The sequence below is a fragment of the Phacochoerus africanus genome, chromosome 9, assembly GCF_016906955.1.
Source record: "Phacochoerus africanus isolate WHEZ1 chromosome 9, ROS_Pafr_v1, whole genome shotgun sequence".
NCBI lineage: Eukaryota > Metazoa > Chordata > Mammalia > Artiodactyla > Suidae > Phacochoerus > Phacochoerus africanus.
The window spans coordinates 19,706,027-19,718,058 of NC_062552.1; the positions used below are offsets into that span (position 1 = coordinate 19,706,027).

At 43.5% G+C, this 12,032-nt stretch overlaps 1 protein-coding gene and 1 long non-coding RNA gene across 3 annotated transcripts in view; one reads left to right on the top strand and one right to left on the bottom strand.

Moving 5' to 3' along the window:
* RIPOR2 (RHO family interacting cell polarization regulator 2) overlaps positions 1-12,032 on the bottom strand; it is a 117,097-nt gene that overhangs the window by 77,168 nt on the left and 27,897 nt on the right.
* On the top strand, positions 4,092-10,652 carry LOC125135087 (uncharacterized). 2 transcript variants are annotated; one of them, XR_007136902.1, is made up of 3 exons: positions 4,092-4,190; positions 8,535-8,980; positions 10,349-10,652. It is a non-coding gene; the product is annotated as an uncharacterized LOC125135087 (long non-coding RNA). The 2 variants fall into 2 exon arrangements; XR_007136903.1 differs by having other exon boundaries at positions 8,535-8,697; positions 8,850-10,652.

Genomic DNA, 12,032 nt, shown 5'->3' on the forward strand with positions numbered 1-12,032 from the left:
TTTTGTTTCTTTACGGCTAGGGGTCGAATTAGAGCTGCAGCTGCTGGCCTACTCTACAGCCACAGCAACTCGGGATCTGAGCTTCTTCTGTGACCTGACCTACACCACAGCTCATGGCAATGCTGGATCCTTTACCCACTGAGTGAGGCCATGGATTGAACGCGCGTCCTCATGGATACTAGTCAGGTTTGTTACCGCTGAGCCACGACAGAAACCATCCAATTTAGATCATCTCAAACCTGGATGCATATTAGAAAACCTGGGGAGTTTTTTTTTTAAATATGATTATCCATGACGGGAACTCCTTATTTTCTTTTTCTAATTGTTATTATTGTAAAGAGACACAACAGATTTTTGTATTGATTTTGTATCCTGCAACTTTACTAGTTTGTTTACTAGTTTTAAGAGTTTTGTGGTAGACTATTTTGGATTTTCTTGAAATAATGTCATGTTATCATCTTGAAATAAAATATCATAAATTTAAAAAGTAAATAAATAAAATAAAATATGATTATCTGAGCCTCATCCCTGGAGATTTTGATTTAATTCAACTAGGGTGGAGTCTGGCCATAGAAACTTAAAACAACAACAAAAATAACAACAACAACAACAAAAACAACCCTGCCAGGGTTTGATTTTTCTCTGTGCATACAATGTGCCGTAACCATTGGTCAAATCTGCTTCTATTCTTTTCATATGTAAAAAATTGAGTCATTAATGTTCTTTAGTCATTTGATTCCAATTCCACTTGAAAAAATATTTGAAAAAGGCACTGCAGTCTTTACTGGAAACACAGGACAAAACTGTATTTTTCATTTATTGGCAAAAAAGGAGTGGTTCTGGGAATCTTAGGATTTAAAAGAAAAACGTTTCTAATGTTGCAAAGGCTCAAAAGTAACCATCTACCAAGACTGGAACTCACGGTGGTCTAGCCTTCTGTTTCCCAATTGAGTGCTGACAAAACAAATGCCTTCCATCACAGGGTTGTTGAGACCAAAGAAGTCACCCTGCCTGGGTTTGTGGCCTGGCAGTACCAGTTTCTATAATATAGTCCTGACAGGTTGCTTGACCTCTCCAGACTTTAGTCACCTCATATGTAAAAATGGGATGATGAAAGAACCAAGCTCACGGGTTGCTGTGAAAATTAAATAGGTTAATGAATTAAAGTCTTCAAACAGTGAATAAGTGTTTGCTATTCTTATCATTACAATGACGGGGATGTATTATCAAGTCATCTCCAGTTTAATGAGGTCTAGATGGAGACTTCCTGTGCATTTCCCAGAGGAGAAAACCTTCAAAGGAGGTTGATGTCACGAGTTTTATAATTTACCTTGGAACTCATTTATGAGGACTGTGCATTCTCAAGTCTCCTGAAAGTTGAATGAGCTGCAGTTAGAGAGACTGTATGATAACTGCAGAGGGGCTAAAAAATAGTCAATTCTTCCTAAATAAAACATTGCAGTTGCTATTAAATATAGTGCAAGATCCTAGGACATTTTACGACCAAAAAGACTTTTTTTTTTTGGCCGAATCCAAAGTACATGGAAGTTCCTGGACCAGGGATCAAACTCAATGCCACAGCATCGACCGGAGCTGCTGCAGTGACACCACCAGATCCTGAATCTGCTGAGCCACAAGAGAAGTCCAAGAAGGCATTTTTAAGAGTTGATATCTACAGTACGATTTGTTAGCTTTTCATTGAACACCCTCCAGACAACCAGCTGCTCTGCACTTTCTCTTTTTTGAAGAATGTCATTCACACTGTGTGTTTCTCAAACCGTATCCCAAGGCTTTGGAATTAAAAGTACAGAGAACATTAAATGTGGGTGTTGAGTACAGTCAAATAGGATGAGCAGACTTTGGAATGTGAACTAGGCAATGTCTTTAAAAAACGACATGCATTCATGTAAGAATGTATTCTGACCCTTAGGATGGACAAAATTTTTGTCTGTACCAAAAATATATCATTTGGCAGGATGGGCTTATTGTTTGCAAGTCAGCAGTGCGGGTGTTCCAGCCCCAAGAGCAGATGCCCTCCAACTGTTCAGCTTGGGGTATTCAGGGTGATCAGAGAAAGGGGGCCACAGCGTGGACAGGTGGCTGGACACAGCCAGTCACTGCACCCCCTACCCTTCTGCTGCCTTCCAGAGCTGGATTTCAGATCACACTGTGTGCCAAATTAATATTCTCAGCAGGGAAGGATGGTATCAAGTTTATCAGTTATGTTTCTGTTAATACTTCCAGCGTCAAGGAAAATGTTTTAAGTGAGAGCATTTGTCTCAGTAAAGGAGAGTACACTTAACGCATATACATATATATATGAAAGTGTGTGTGTGTGTGATGTATTTCTTGACAGTGAATTCAGAGACAATGTCATGCCAACACCACTCTAATTAATAGAGGGTCTTAAGTTAGAATCATAGAGATTGTCAGTCAGTGTCTTTCTAAATGACAGAGAGAATCAGCAAGTGAGAACAAGGAAGCTGCAGGGTCCAGAAGCTTAAACCCAGGTGCCCACACAGACTCCTCAAGCTGTGTGGTATGTGGTCAGATCATCAGTCTGCAGGCACACAATGGGTGTGACTCTCCTCTTGGGAACAATGGCCTCTGCCTGGTTTCCTCTTCTCTAAAATGGGGCTCGTAACATTTACATCGTTAAATTATTGTCAGGATTAAGAGACATCAAGGCTGTCAAGTGCCAGGCATGGAATGTGTACTCAGTATAACAGATGCCTAATACCACCATCCTCATCATCAAGGTCAAGGATGAGAAGACAAATGGCCTTACCTAAACAATGGAAGTTTTAGGTCTTTACGTTCTGCTTCATTTTGCTACTTGAGTTGATCTTGCTAAAATCTCAAATTTCAAGTGATAAATTCTGGCACTGTAATAAGATTATCATGAAGTTGCAACTCACTTGTCTAAGAGGGGGCTTCCCTGTGAGGGGGTGTGGAGAGGGAGGAGCCATCTTCAACTTCTGCTAACACGGAAGATAAAATCTGATTGTGGCATGCAGCTTTGTAAGTTGAATCTTTATCGTTTTTTTGTTTGTTTGTTTTTGGTTTTCCATAACAGAGCAATTGAAGGCCGAACATACATTTCTTCTTCTCTTCATAACGTTTTCTTTGATTGCTCCTTTCGGATCTTTCAGAGAACTTGATGGCAGGATAAGAAAATAAAAGTGAAGTTCAACGTGCAAAGTGTTGGCTTTTGAACTTCACTGCAATGCTCTGCTTTAACGAGCTCAATTTAATCTCCTCTGTGTAAGTTCCCATATAAGACCTTCCTTTTATAATTCGCTGCTGGGGGAATTCGCTCTATTTATGCTAAATAGATGGACAGAAATATGTCCATCTTTCTGATCACAGTAACTTCAGCAATAACCAAGTATGTGCCCCTTTTTTTCTGGCTACAAAGAAGCTCAGAGCAAAACTTGCTGCTCAATCATAGCATAAGCATTAATTCGTTAAAAGTCAGAATATTGACTTTTTGAGTTCCTCTTTTGGATACTTCCTTTTAAAATTGTATATTATTATAATCTATCTCAAATTTTTGAAAAGTCATGGAGTATAAACTTTTTAATAAACTTGAACCAAGTCTTATTCTTCTCCCAATTACCACAGATGAATTCAAAGAGGCTTTAACAGCTATCGCTTGATAAAAGCAATAGGTTTCCATCCATGTCCACTCATTGCCCCATAATTTGCTCCAGCTGCTTGTTTCAGTTTTTGTTTTTGGGAGCCACTGGACCCAGAGGTTCCGGACCATGTGGAAACTAGCAGGCATTATTATAAATCCCCCATAAATCTTGATAAAGGAAATAATCATCATTCTCATTGAGTTATTCCCATGAAAGAAATTTTACTCAGACTAATATAGGGCCCATAAAGATAATTTCTCTTGCGCTGATTTGAAAAATGGGCACTTCTAGAGAAGATCAAACAGGAGTTAGGCCAGTGAATCTAAGCTTTTGTTCTGAAAATTATATTCAAATCGAGTCAGTTCAAATCTGAGTACTCTATTTGTGATGCAAATCAAAGGCAAAAAATGCTTCTGTTTAACAAACCAATGCAACTGTGCATAGCACACACCCTGGTTACCACTTGAAATCTCTTCTGAGAGCTGGCTAGAAGGGGGAACCGTGCATGGATTAACCAGATCTGACACCATCGTTTTCCTTCAACTGCAGGTAATTATCCTGTATAACCCTCCTATGCATAAATTAAACTCCATGAATTAACAATGATCTTGTTTTCCTACATTCAGTAATTAAGACAAAATTGATCAAGGGATACTTTACATGAGGATGGATGAGACAGCAGTCCTTTGGAAAGGGAAAGACTGAGTCCCTTCTCTCTCAAGTTTGCTTTTTCTCCATTTCCCTCCCTCTTGTGGGGTTTTCAGAGCTCTGAGGCATTGCGAGCACGACAGCCCTTTGCAGTGAGGAAGGGGAAGGCTTGCCATCGACAGGGGTCTTTCATCAGGATGCATTGTTTACTCAGAGGGAAAGTGCCTGTTCCCTTTCTCTTCAATCAGGTATCTCTCATGGCAGGCACACTGCTTAGTTGGCTGGAATAATGAATCTTTTGGCTGCACAGTGCAAAAAAAAAAAAAAAAAAAAAGCTTCTCGGTGACTACAGTAGAATCGTGAAGTGTCACATTAATGTCTTGATGTCAGCTAAGAATCTCCACCTGAAAACCAAGTGGACCACCTGAGGCCTGAGCGGCTAAGGCAAGGGATCTGGCAGCCACAACCCGGGTCGGTTCTGTGGGAGAACACAGGCTTTGGACCATGCCACTAACTGGTGCTTAGAGGAACTCAGTTTGGGATCTTTGTGTATTTCCATCCACAGCCACAGCCCAGACTGATACCAGACAGCTCATATCTAAAACTGTACTCTGCCCTTACTAATTGGACAAGCCAATTAATCCTTTTGTTTTGTTTCCTGATTTGTGACACCAGGGACATTAGTGTTAGTCTCGCCTATATCACAGGGTTCTCTGGTTTAAATGGCACAATGGATATGATGAAAGTTGTTGAAAATGGGAAAACCCCGCAGAACTAGAAGGTACAATGACTTAGACTAATGTGTTATTTTATTCATATATTTATTTTCTTAGGACCCCACCCGAGGCATATGGAAGTTCCCAGGCTAGGGGTTGAATTGAGGCTGCAGTGCCAGACCCAAGCTGCATCTAACGCCAGATCCTTAACCCACTGAATGGGGCCAGGGATCAAGTCCTCATGGATACTGGTTGGGTTTGTTACCCCTGAGCCTCAATGGGAACTCCAATGACTTAGACTATTTCCAAGGAGAACGTGAACATGAACTTCAGGAGCAGTAAACTTTAGGTATCAAGGAAGGAGGCATGTGCAAAAAAGAAGTGGTAGCAAAAGAGAAAGGAGCAGTCAGCCTGCTGAGGAGGAAGGGATTGCCAGGTGGGTGGCTAAATGCACTTCATTGTGTGTTAGTCTGAATGTGTTTCATTGCTTTTTCTCCATCTCTTAAGTGGGTCCTAAGTGGGTCCTAAGTGGGGAGTGATGACACTCCCCAAAGCAAAGCCTTGCAGCACTGCCACACTGAGATAACTCTATTCCAAAACAACTTCCTGGGATTCTTGCTTATTCAACGTTGAATCAGCCAGTTTGGAATTCTTTCTCGATGCTATAGATTCCACTTTTCCTAAATCCTTCCCCAACAAACCAACAAACAGTTTGCTTCTGAATATATATTTTAAGAATGAGTTGTTTAGGTCAATATTCTATAGGAGGAGAAGGTAGGCTTTCGATTTGGTTATTCTACTACCGATAATGTCATGCTGTTTACCTCAGAAGGCAAAAATTTGACAGGAATAACGTAAGACTGTGATTTTGACCTTTTTTTTGCATCTGATGATATGGACTAATCTGGGTATTTATTACTGCATGACAAATCACCCCCAAATGCAGTGGTCTAAAACAGTGAGTCAGGAGTTGGGAAGGGCTCTCTGTGGACAGTCTGGCTCAAGTTCTACCATGAAGTCAGACGGTGGCTGTGGACATGGAGCAGTAGGCACCGGAAGAGCTAGGGGCTGGTCAGGCATCTTTCTCTCTTCCTGTGGCCCCAGCCTTCTTCATGTGGTTGGCGAGTTTGGGCTTCCTCACAGCATGGCAGCCTCAGGATAGTCAGGTGGCTTACATGGTGGCTGATAGCTTCAAAAGCTACTGTACTAGCCAACAAAGGAGAAGCTGAGTTATCATCTGTGACCTAGCCTTGGAAGTCAACATTCTCTACTGATCAAGAAATTCACAATTTTGAGGGGAAGGAACAAATACCTCATTTCTCAATGGAAAGAGTATCAAAGTCACGTGTAGAAAGGGCCTGTGGGATGAGAGATACTGTTGAGGCCATATTTGGAAAGCAAAGTCTGCCATATAGACTGACTGTATAAAGTTGAGTTAAGCTATAGAATGCCAATAATTATCCTTATGTACTTATGCACAATCTCTCCTGTATTAATACCACCCTGCCAGCAATAACAGACCACATGGTAACGTCTAGTTCAGTAAAACAGGCCGCTATTCTGAGGTCTTCTCTGCCTCTCCCCCTTGGGACTTCATGACTTAATAACACTTGTTCCTAGAAATCTCAGGCATCCAGTCCTGTTCTGCCATGTCCACATGCCTCTGTCTCTCAGAGCAGGATAGTTAAGAGCTGTGTATATACACCAGAAGCTCCCCATGCCCACCGTCCCCATGTCTTCCCATGGCAGCTGCATAGGATATAGGTGATTCCCGATTCACATTTGACATCATTTCAAACCCCCCCCCCCCATAGGGTGCCTTCTAGTACCAAAGCCTGGAAGCTGAAAACCACTTTTCCCAGAATCCCCTGTAGCTTGGATTCCACACATGATGCAGGAGGCCTCCACCAGGTGTACTTGCCACAAGATTTGCAGGCCAAAATGATGGGAAGACTGTCGGTATTAGTTTCCAATAGCTGCTGTAACAAATAACTGCAAATTCAGTGGCCTGACACACAATTATTATCTTACAGTTCAGGGGGTCAGAAGTCTGAAATGGGTGTCACTGGGTTGAAATCAAGGTACCAGCAGAGCTGAGTTCTCTTCTGGAGACTCTAGGGAAAAATTCATTTCCTTGCTTTTTCTAGCTTCTAGGTTCTAGAGGCCAGCTACATTTCCTTTTTTGGGGCCTTTTGCTCCATCTTCAAAGCCAGCAATGCTGCATCTCTCTGACCCTTCTTCCATTGTCACATGACCACAGCTGGGATAGGTTCTATGCTTTTAAGGATTGATGAAATTAGCTTGGGCTACCTGGAGAATCCAGGCGAATCCCAAGGTGCTTGACATAATCATATTTGCAAAGTTCCTTTTGCCATGTAAGGTAACATCTTCATTCATAGGTTTTAGGGATTAAGACAGGGATATCTTGGGGGGAGAGTGCATTATTTTGCCTACAGTGCTGAACTTTTTTTTTGTCTTTTTAGGGCTGCACTCACGGCATATAGAGGTTCCCAGGCTAGGGGTTAAATTGGAACCGTAGCCACTGGCCTATACACTACAGCCAAAGCAACGCTAGATCTGAGCTCCGACCTAAACCACACAGCTCAAGGCAATGCCAGATCTTTAACCCACTGAGCGAGGCCAGGGATCAAACCTGCGTCCTCATGGATACTAGTCAGATTCATTTCCACTGAGCCACGATGGGAACAACCCTGTGCTGAACTTCCGCCTCTTCTGTAATCACCACTGGCAACCACCTTCACGGATGATCTGGTTTTTCTGTGGTGCCTTTCTGGCTGGCTGTTTCCTGATGGTGGCAGTAGCAGCCTTGTTCTGGAGGCAGTAGCTTCCTAAATCAGTGGGCAGTGTCTTGATTATTGATTAGTCAGTTACTCTGTTACAACGTGACTTTTGAAGTTGTTCTGGGAAGTCTGACCCCAAGTGTGTTTCCCTGGCCTTCCGGACGCAACAATTCAATAAGCCATTTTATTGTATATCCTTTCTGCTGAGTGGATTCTGTTGTCTGCAATGGGACCCTGTGCATGTTGTCAGTCCCTGTGTGTGTCCACCTCTCTTTTGTCTAAGCTCCACATAGTTCTGAGGGTGAGGCATCACCAAGTCAGCACTCAATTAGATCACAATTTCAGAAAATACAGATCATTTCAACGCAGCTAAAATGCCACTAAATAACCTTAAAAGTGAAAACTTCCTGTTAGTTATCCTGGAATCTCCACTGAGGATAGTTAAAACTCAAACCTCTGTATATCAGCAGGGGTCACATGAACAGATTGTCACAGTGAAAGCCAAGACCAAGTCTCTCCAGGCCTTCATATATAGCAAAAAGTATGGAAATCAAATGCTATACTGGGAATAACCTTGGGGAGTTGCATTAGCTCCAGGAAACTGTCACTTTGGATTTATTCCTCCTATTAGAAGACGGAAAAACCATGTGCTCTTTGTGTTTATCTGCATTGCTTTTTTATAGTTGTAAGCTGCCTCCCCTCTTCCTGCCCTTGCCTCTCTTCCAAAGGTCCTTCTGGAAGACAAGGACAGAGGGGACAAGCTTGAAGAGAATGGAGTCATTGTTCCTTCAGATCCTTCCTGAACAACGCGCTTGAGAAGGAAGAGATCACTTCCAGTGCTAGACGTGAAAGCCCAAAGACAAGGACTTACACGAGAGTTACAAGACACAGGTTGTTTTGGGAGATGATCATCGCCAGCCTGGTTTTAGCACCCTCACCATTATTAATAGCCTTATTTCATAATCGTGCCCATTTGACCTTTGCCAGGCGTGCTGCCTCGCTGTCCTGAACTTTCTTACCTTCGGTCTTGATCTTCAACCTAGGTCCCAGGCAGTGAGTTCATATTCGATGCCTACGATGTCCTTGGGAGAATGCAAGCCCTGAGCATCCAGGAATGAACACAATAGACCCTCTGCCCTTAGGGAGCTCACAATCTTCCTGGTCTTCTTCTCTGGTGAGTCTTCCCTTTGCCCTTCCATGTATCTGTCATCTTGCAATAGGCACACAGATGAAATCTTCACCCACTACTCACACCATCAGCTACTACCAATCACAGCCTTCCTTTCCTGCCTCTGACCTCCTGTACCCCTTATTTCTAGGGTGACCAAACCGGAACCCTTCTGAGTGAAAGGGAGGGCTATTAATAATTATGCTGAGATAACAGATACAGACAGGGCAAGCTAAGACATGCATGGACAGCACTCTGTCCAACACAATTGGCTTCTTCCTCCTCTTCTCCTATTCTCTGCCTTCAATATCCTACCCTCTAACATTGAAAGAACACTCTTAACTCTGGCCAGATCCCAGCACCCTCGTAAATTACGCAACGCTGAGCCCTTGGCCTTCCAAGGCACCTCAGAAATCAAAATGATTGTTAATCACCCCATTATATTTTTGAACGCTAAATGGTGTGAAAAACATTCCCTTTGTCTACGACTCTGCCCTCCTCGGGTCTGGCAGAGAGCTCGTTTTGATCTTATGAAACACAACACAGAAGATATTGCACCTCATTTGCTTTCACTGTTGAAGGGAAATCTAATTTCCTTTTTAATTAGTGGGATGAACGTGTGAAAACATTCATCTCCTCCACGCGGTGCTCCTCGGTGTCATGTAAACAATGGGCACAAGAAAATAAATCGCAGTGGCTTCTTTTCTCCACGGTGCCCAGGGAGGGCGCCCCGGCAGCGGGCCATGTGTAAAATGATCTTTTCTCGATAGCTGGCCACACTCTGAGAAAAACATCTCTTCTCTTTAGGGAACACTTCCAACCAAAGTGGGATGAGTGTCCTGTGACAAAAAAACAAAGCAAACCTTGGCCATTCACCCAGAGAGGAACTTGGTGGCCTCAGAGAGGAGATAGGAGGAGGGAGGAGGATGTGTGTGTGGGGGGGTTGATATTAATTCATCCAAGAGCCGAGCGTTGAGCGCTTTTGTTTAGTTGAATCAACTTGAAGGCCTCCACGCGCACAATGGGGAGGTTTGATTTTCAGGGGGAAAATGTGGTACAGAGCCACGGGCTATAAGGATATGATTTCGAAAGCAGAGGGTTCCTTCCAGATGCAAAGGCACGCAGGCATCATCATCGCCCTCCTTTTATGCACAGATCTTTCCAATAATCACCTCGTGGGGTGTTTACATGACAACTGCCTCACGGAGCCATCCCACGTCTAGGTTTGCCTTTGGGGAACCAATTATGTGCTGCTGGCCTATCTGTACCTCCTCTCCCCACCCCCACCCCAGCTCCCCTGCTTCATTGTCTGTTTTCAGCTGGTATTCTTTTCTGGTTGAATGGCCGCAAACACAAGCTGTCTATCTCCTCCAGCTCCTGGAGTTCGGCTTGGCAGATGAAAATAACCTTGGTAAAGGAGCTGTTCAGAACACAAGGCCCTGCTCGCGGCCACCAAGGGCAGCAGAGGCCCAAGTAGAAAGTCAAATCTGCCATTGCCCCAAGGAGCACCCATTGTATAAACAAAACAGACTTTCACTTCTACCACCACTTCCTCCCAAGAAAAGCAAGAAACCGGTTTTAGACTTCTGACTTCTTTTCAAAATGGAAACAACTTTGAGTTTTCCCCTCAACCCACAGAATGCAATGAACAATAAAATAAAACACTGGTTTGCAGACACGTCAACCCAAGGGACTGTTGTTTGTCCGATTCGACCATTTCATATGAAACATGCAGGCTGTGCCGCTCACTCTCCAGAACAGCCTTTGTCTGTGTTTGAGTCTCTTGACACCTAGGGGTGAGCTAATAATCTGCATTAACTCAAAATACAGCAGAGAAGTGACTTGGTTATATCTATTTAGTTAGTTAGTTTTAACTTGGTTATATTTAGAAGTGGGCAAGTGGTTGGTATCACAGCTGGGCTGTGCGGTTTTACCATAGGAGGAATGTACCCACTTAGCGACCTCAGATTTAGGGTGGGCCACCTGGCCATCATCAGTAGGACCCCAGGTCAATGGACTTCAATACTAAAGAGTAGAATTCTGATGTGAGTTTAGCTACCAACACCCATAGACATAAAAATCTCCTTCCAAGGCCCCTTGGTCCCTTTTCTGCTGGAAAGAATTCTATTTTGCCGTCCATCAAAGGAAGGAGAGCCATTTCTAGAATTTGAGCTCAGGTACTCAGAATTCTATGCAAGTCCCTAGTGCAGGTTTTTAGCTTTTCTTCCCTCTAGCTTGGTATTTTTTATACTGAAGATAAAATAGTCAAAGCAAGATCTCACGCTGGACTGGTAGAGGAAGAGAGAAGCAATACCCGTTGGAGATCTTTGGGAAAAGCAATGTATGTGGTATTTAAAAAAAATTTTGTTTGTTTGTTTGTTGTGTGGCACATGGAAGTTCGTAAGCTAGGGGTTGAATCAGAGCTGCAGCTGCCAGCTTATGCCACAGCCCCAGCAGCGCAGGATCTGAACCACATCTGCAACCTACACCACAGCTCACGGCAATGCCAAATCCTTAACCCACTGAGCGAGGCCAGGAATTGAACCTGCATCCTCATGGATACTAGTCAGGCTCATTACCACTCAGTCACAATGGGAACCCATATATGGTATGTTTTTACTAAACAGATTCCCAAGTGTTCAGACTTTCAGATGTTTGGATGCAGCAGATTTTCGGATAAATGTATCACCTTTCTGGGGAAGAGCCAAGGTTTGGCAATATCTCAGCTGAAGGGGGAGCTGGGTACAGGAGACTGACCCTGAGGGCTGGGCCAGGAGGAGGTGGTGAAGAAGGGGGGACCCCCGACTGCTGTTACTCTGATTAGACACACCCCTGCAATTTGTTCTTACAGAAGAATAGCCACTGGCTGCCTCCTAATTAACCACTGGAGAGTAGCCTGATGATGCCAGTTCTTGGAGAGCTCACAGCTGACATCCCCCCTTGGAACAGCAGCTCAAACAGGCTGATGGAGACACAATGGAAGTAGACAGTGGGGGTAAGAGGGGAAACCAGAGGCCGGTCCCAAAATTAAGTGAATAGGAATATACTGGGCTGCGGG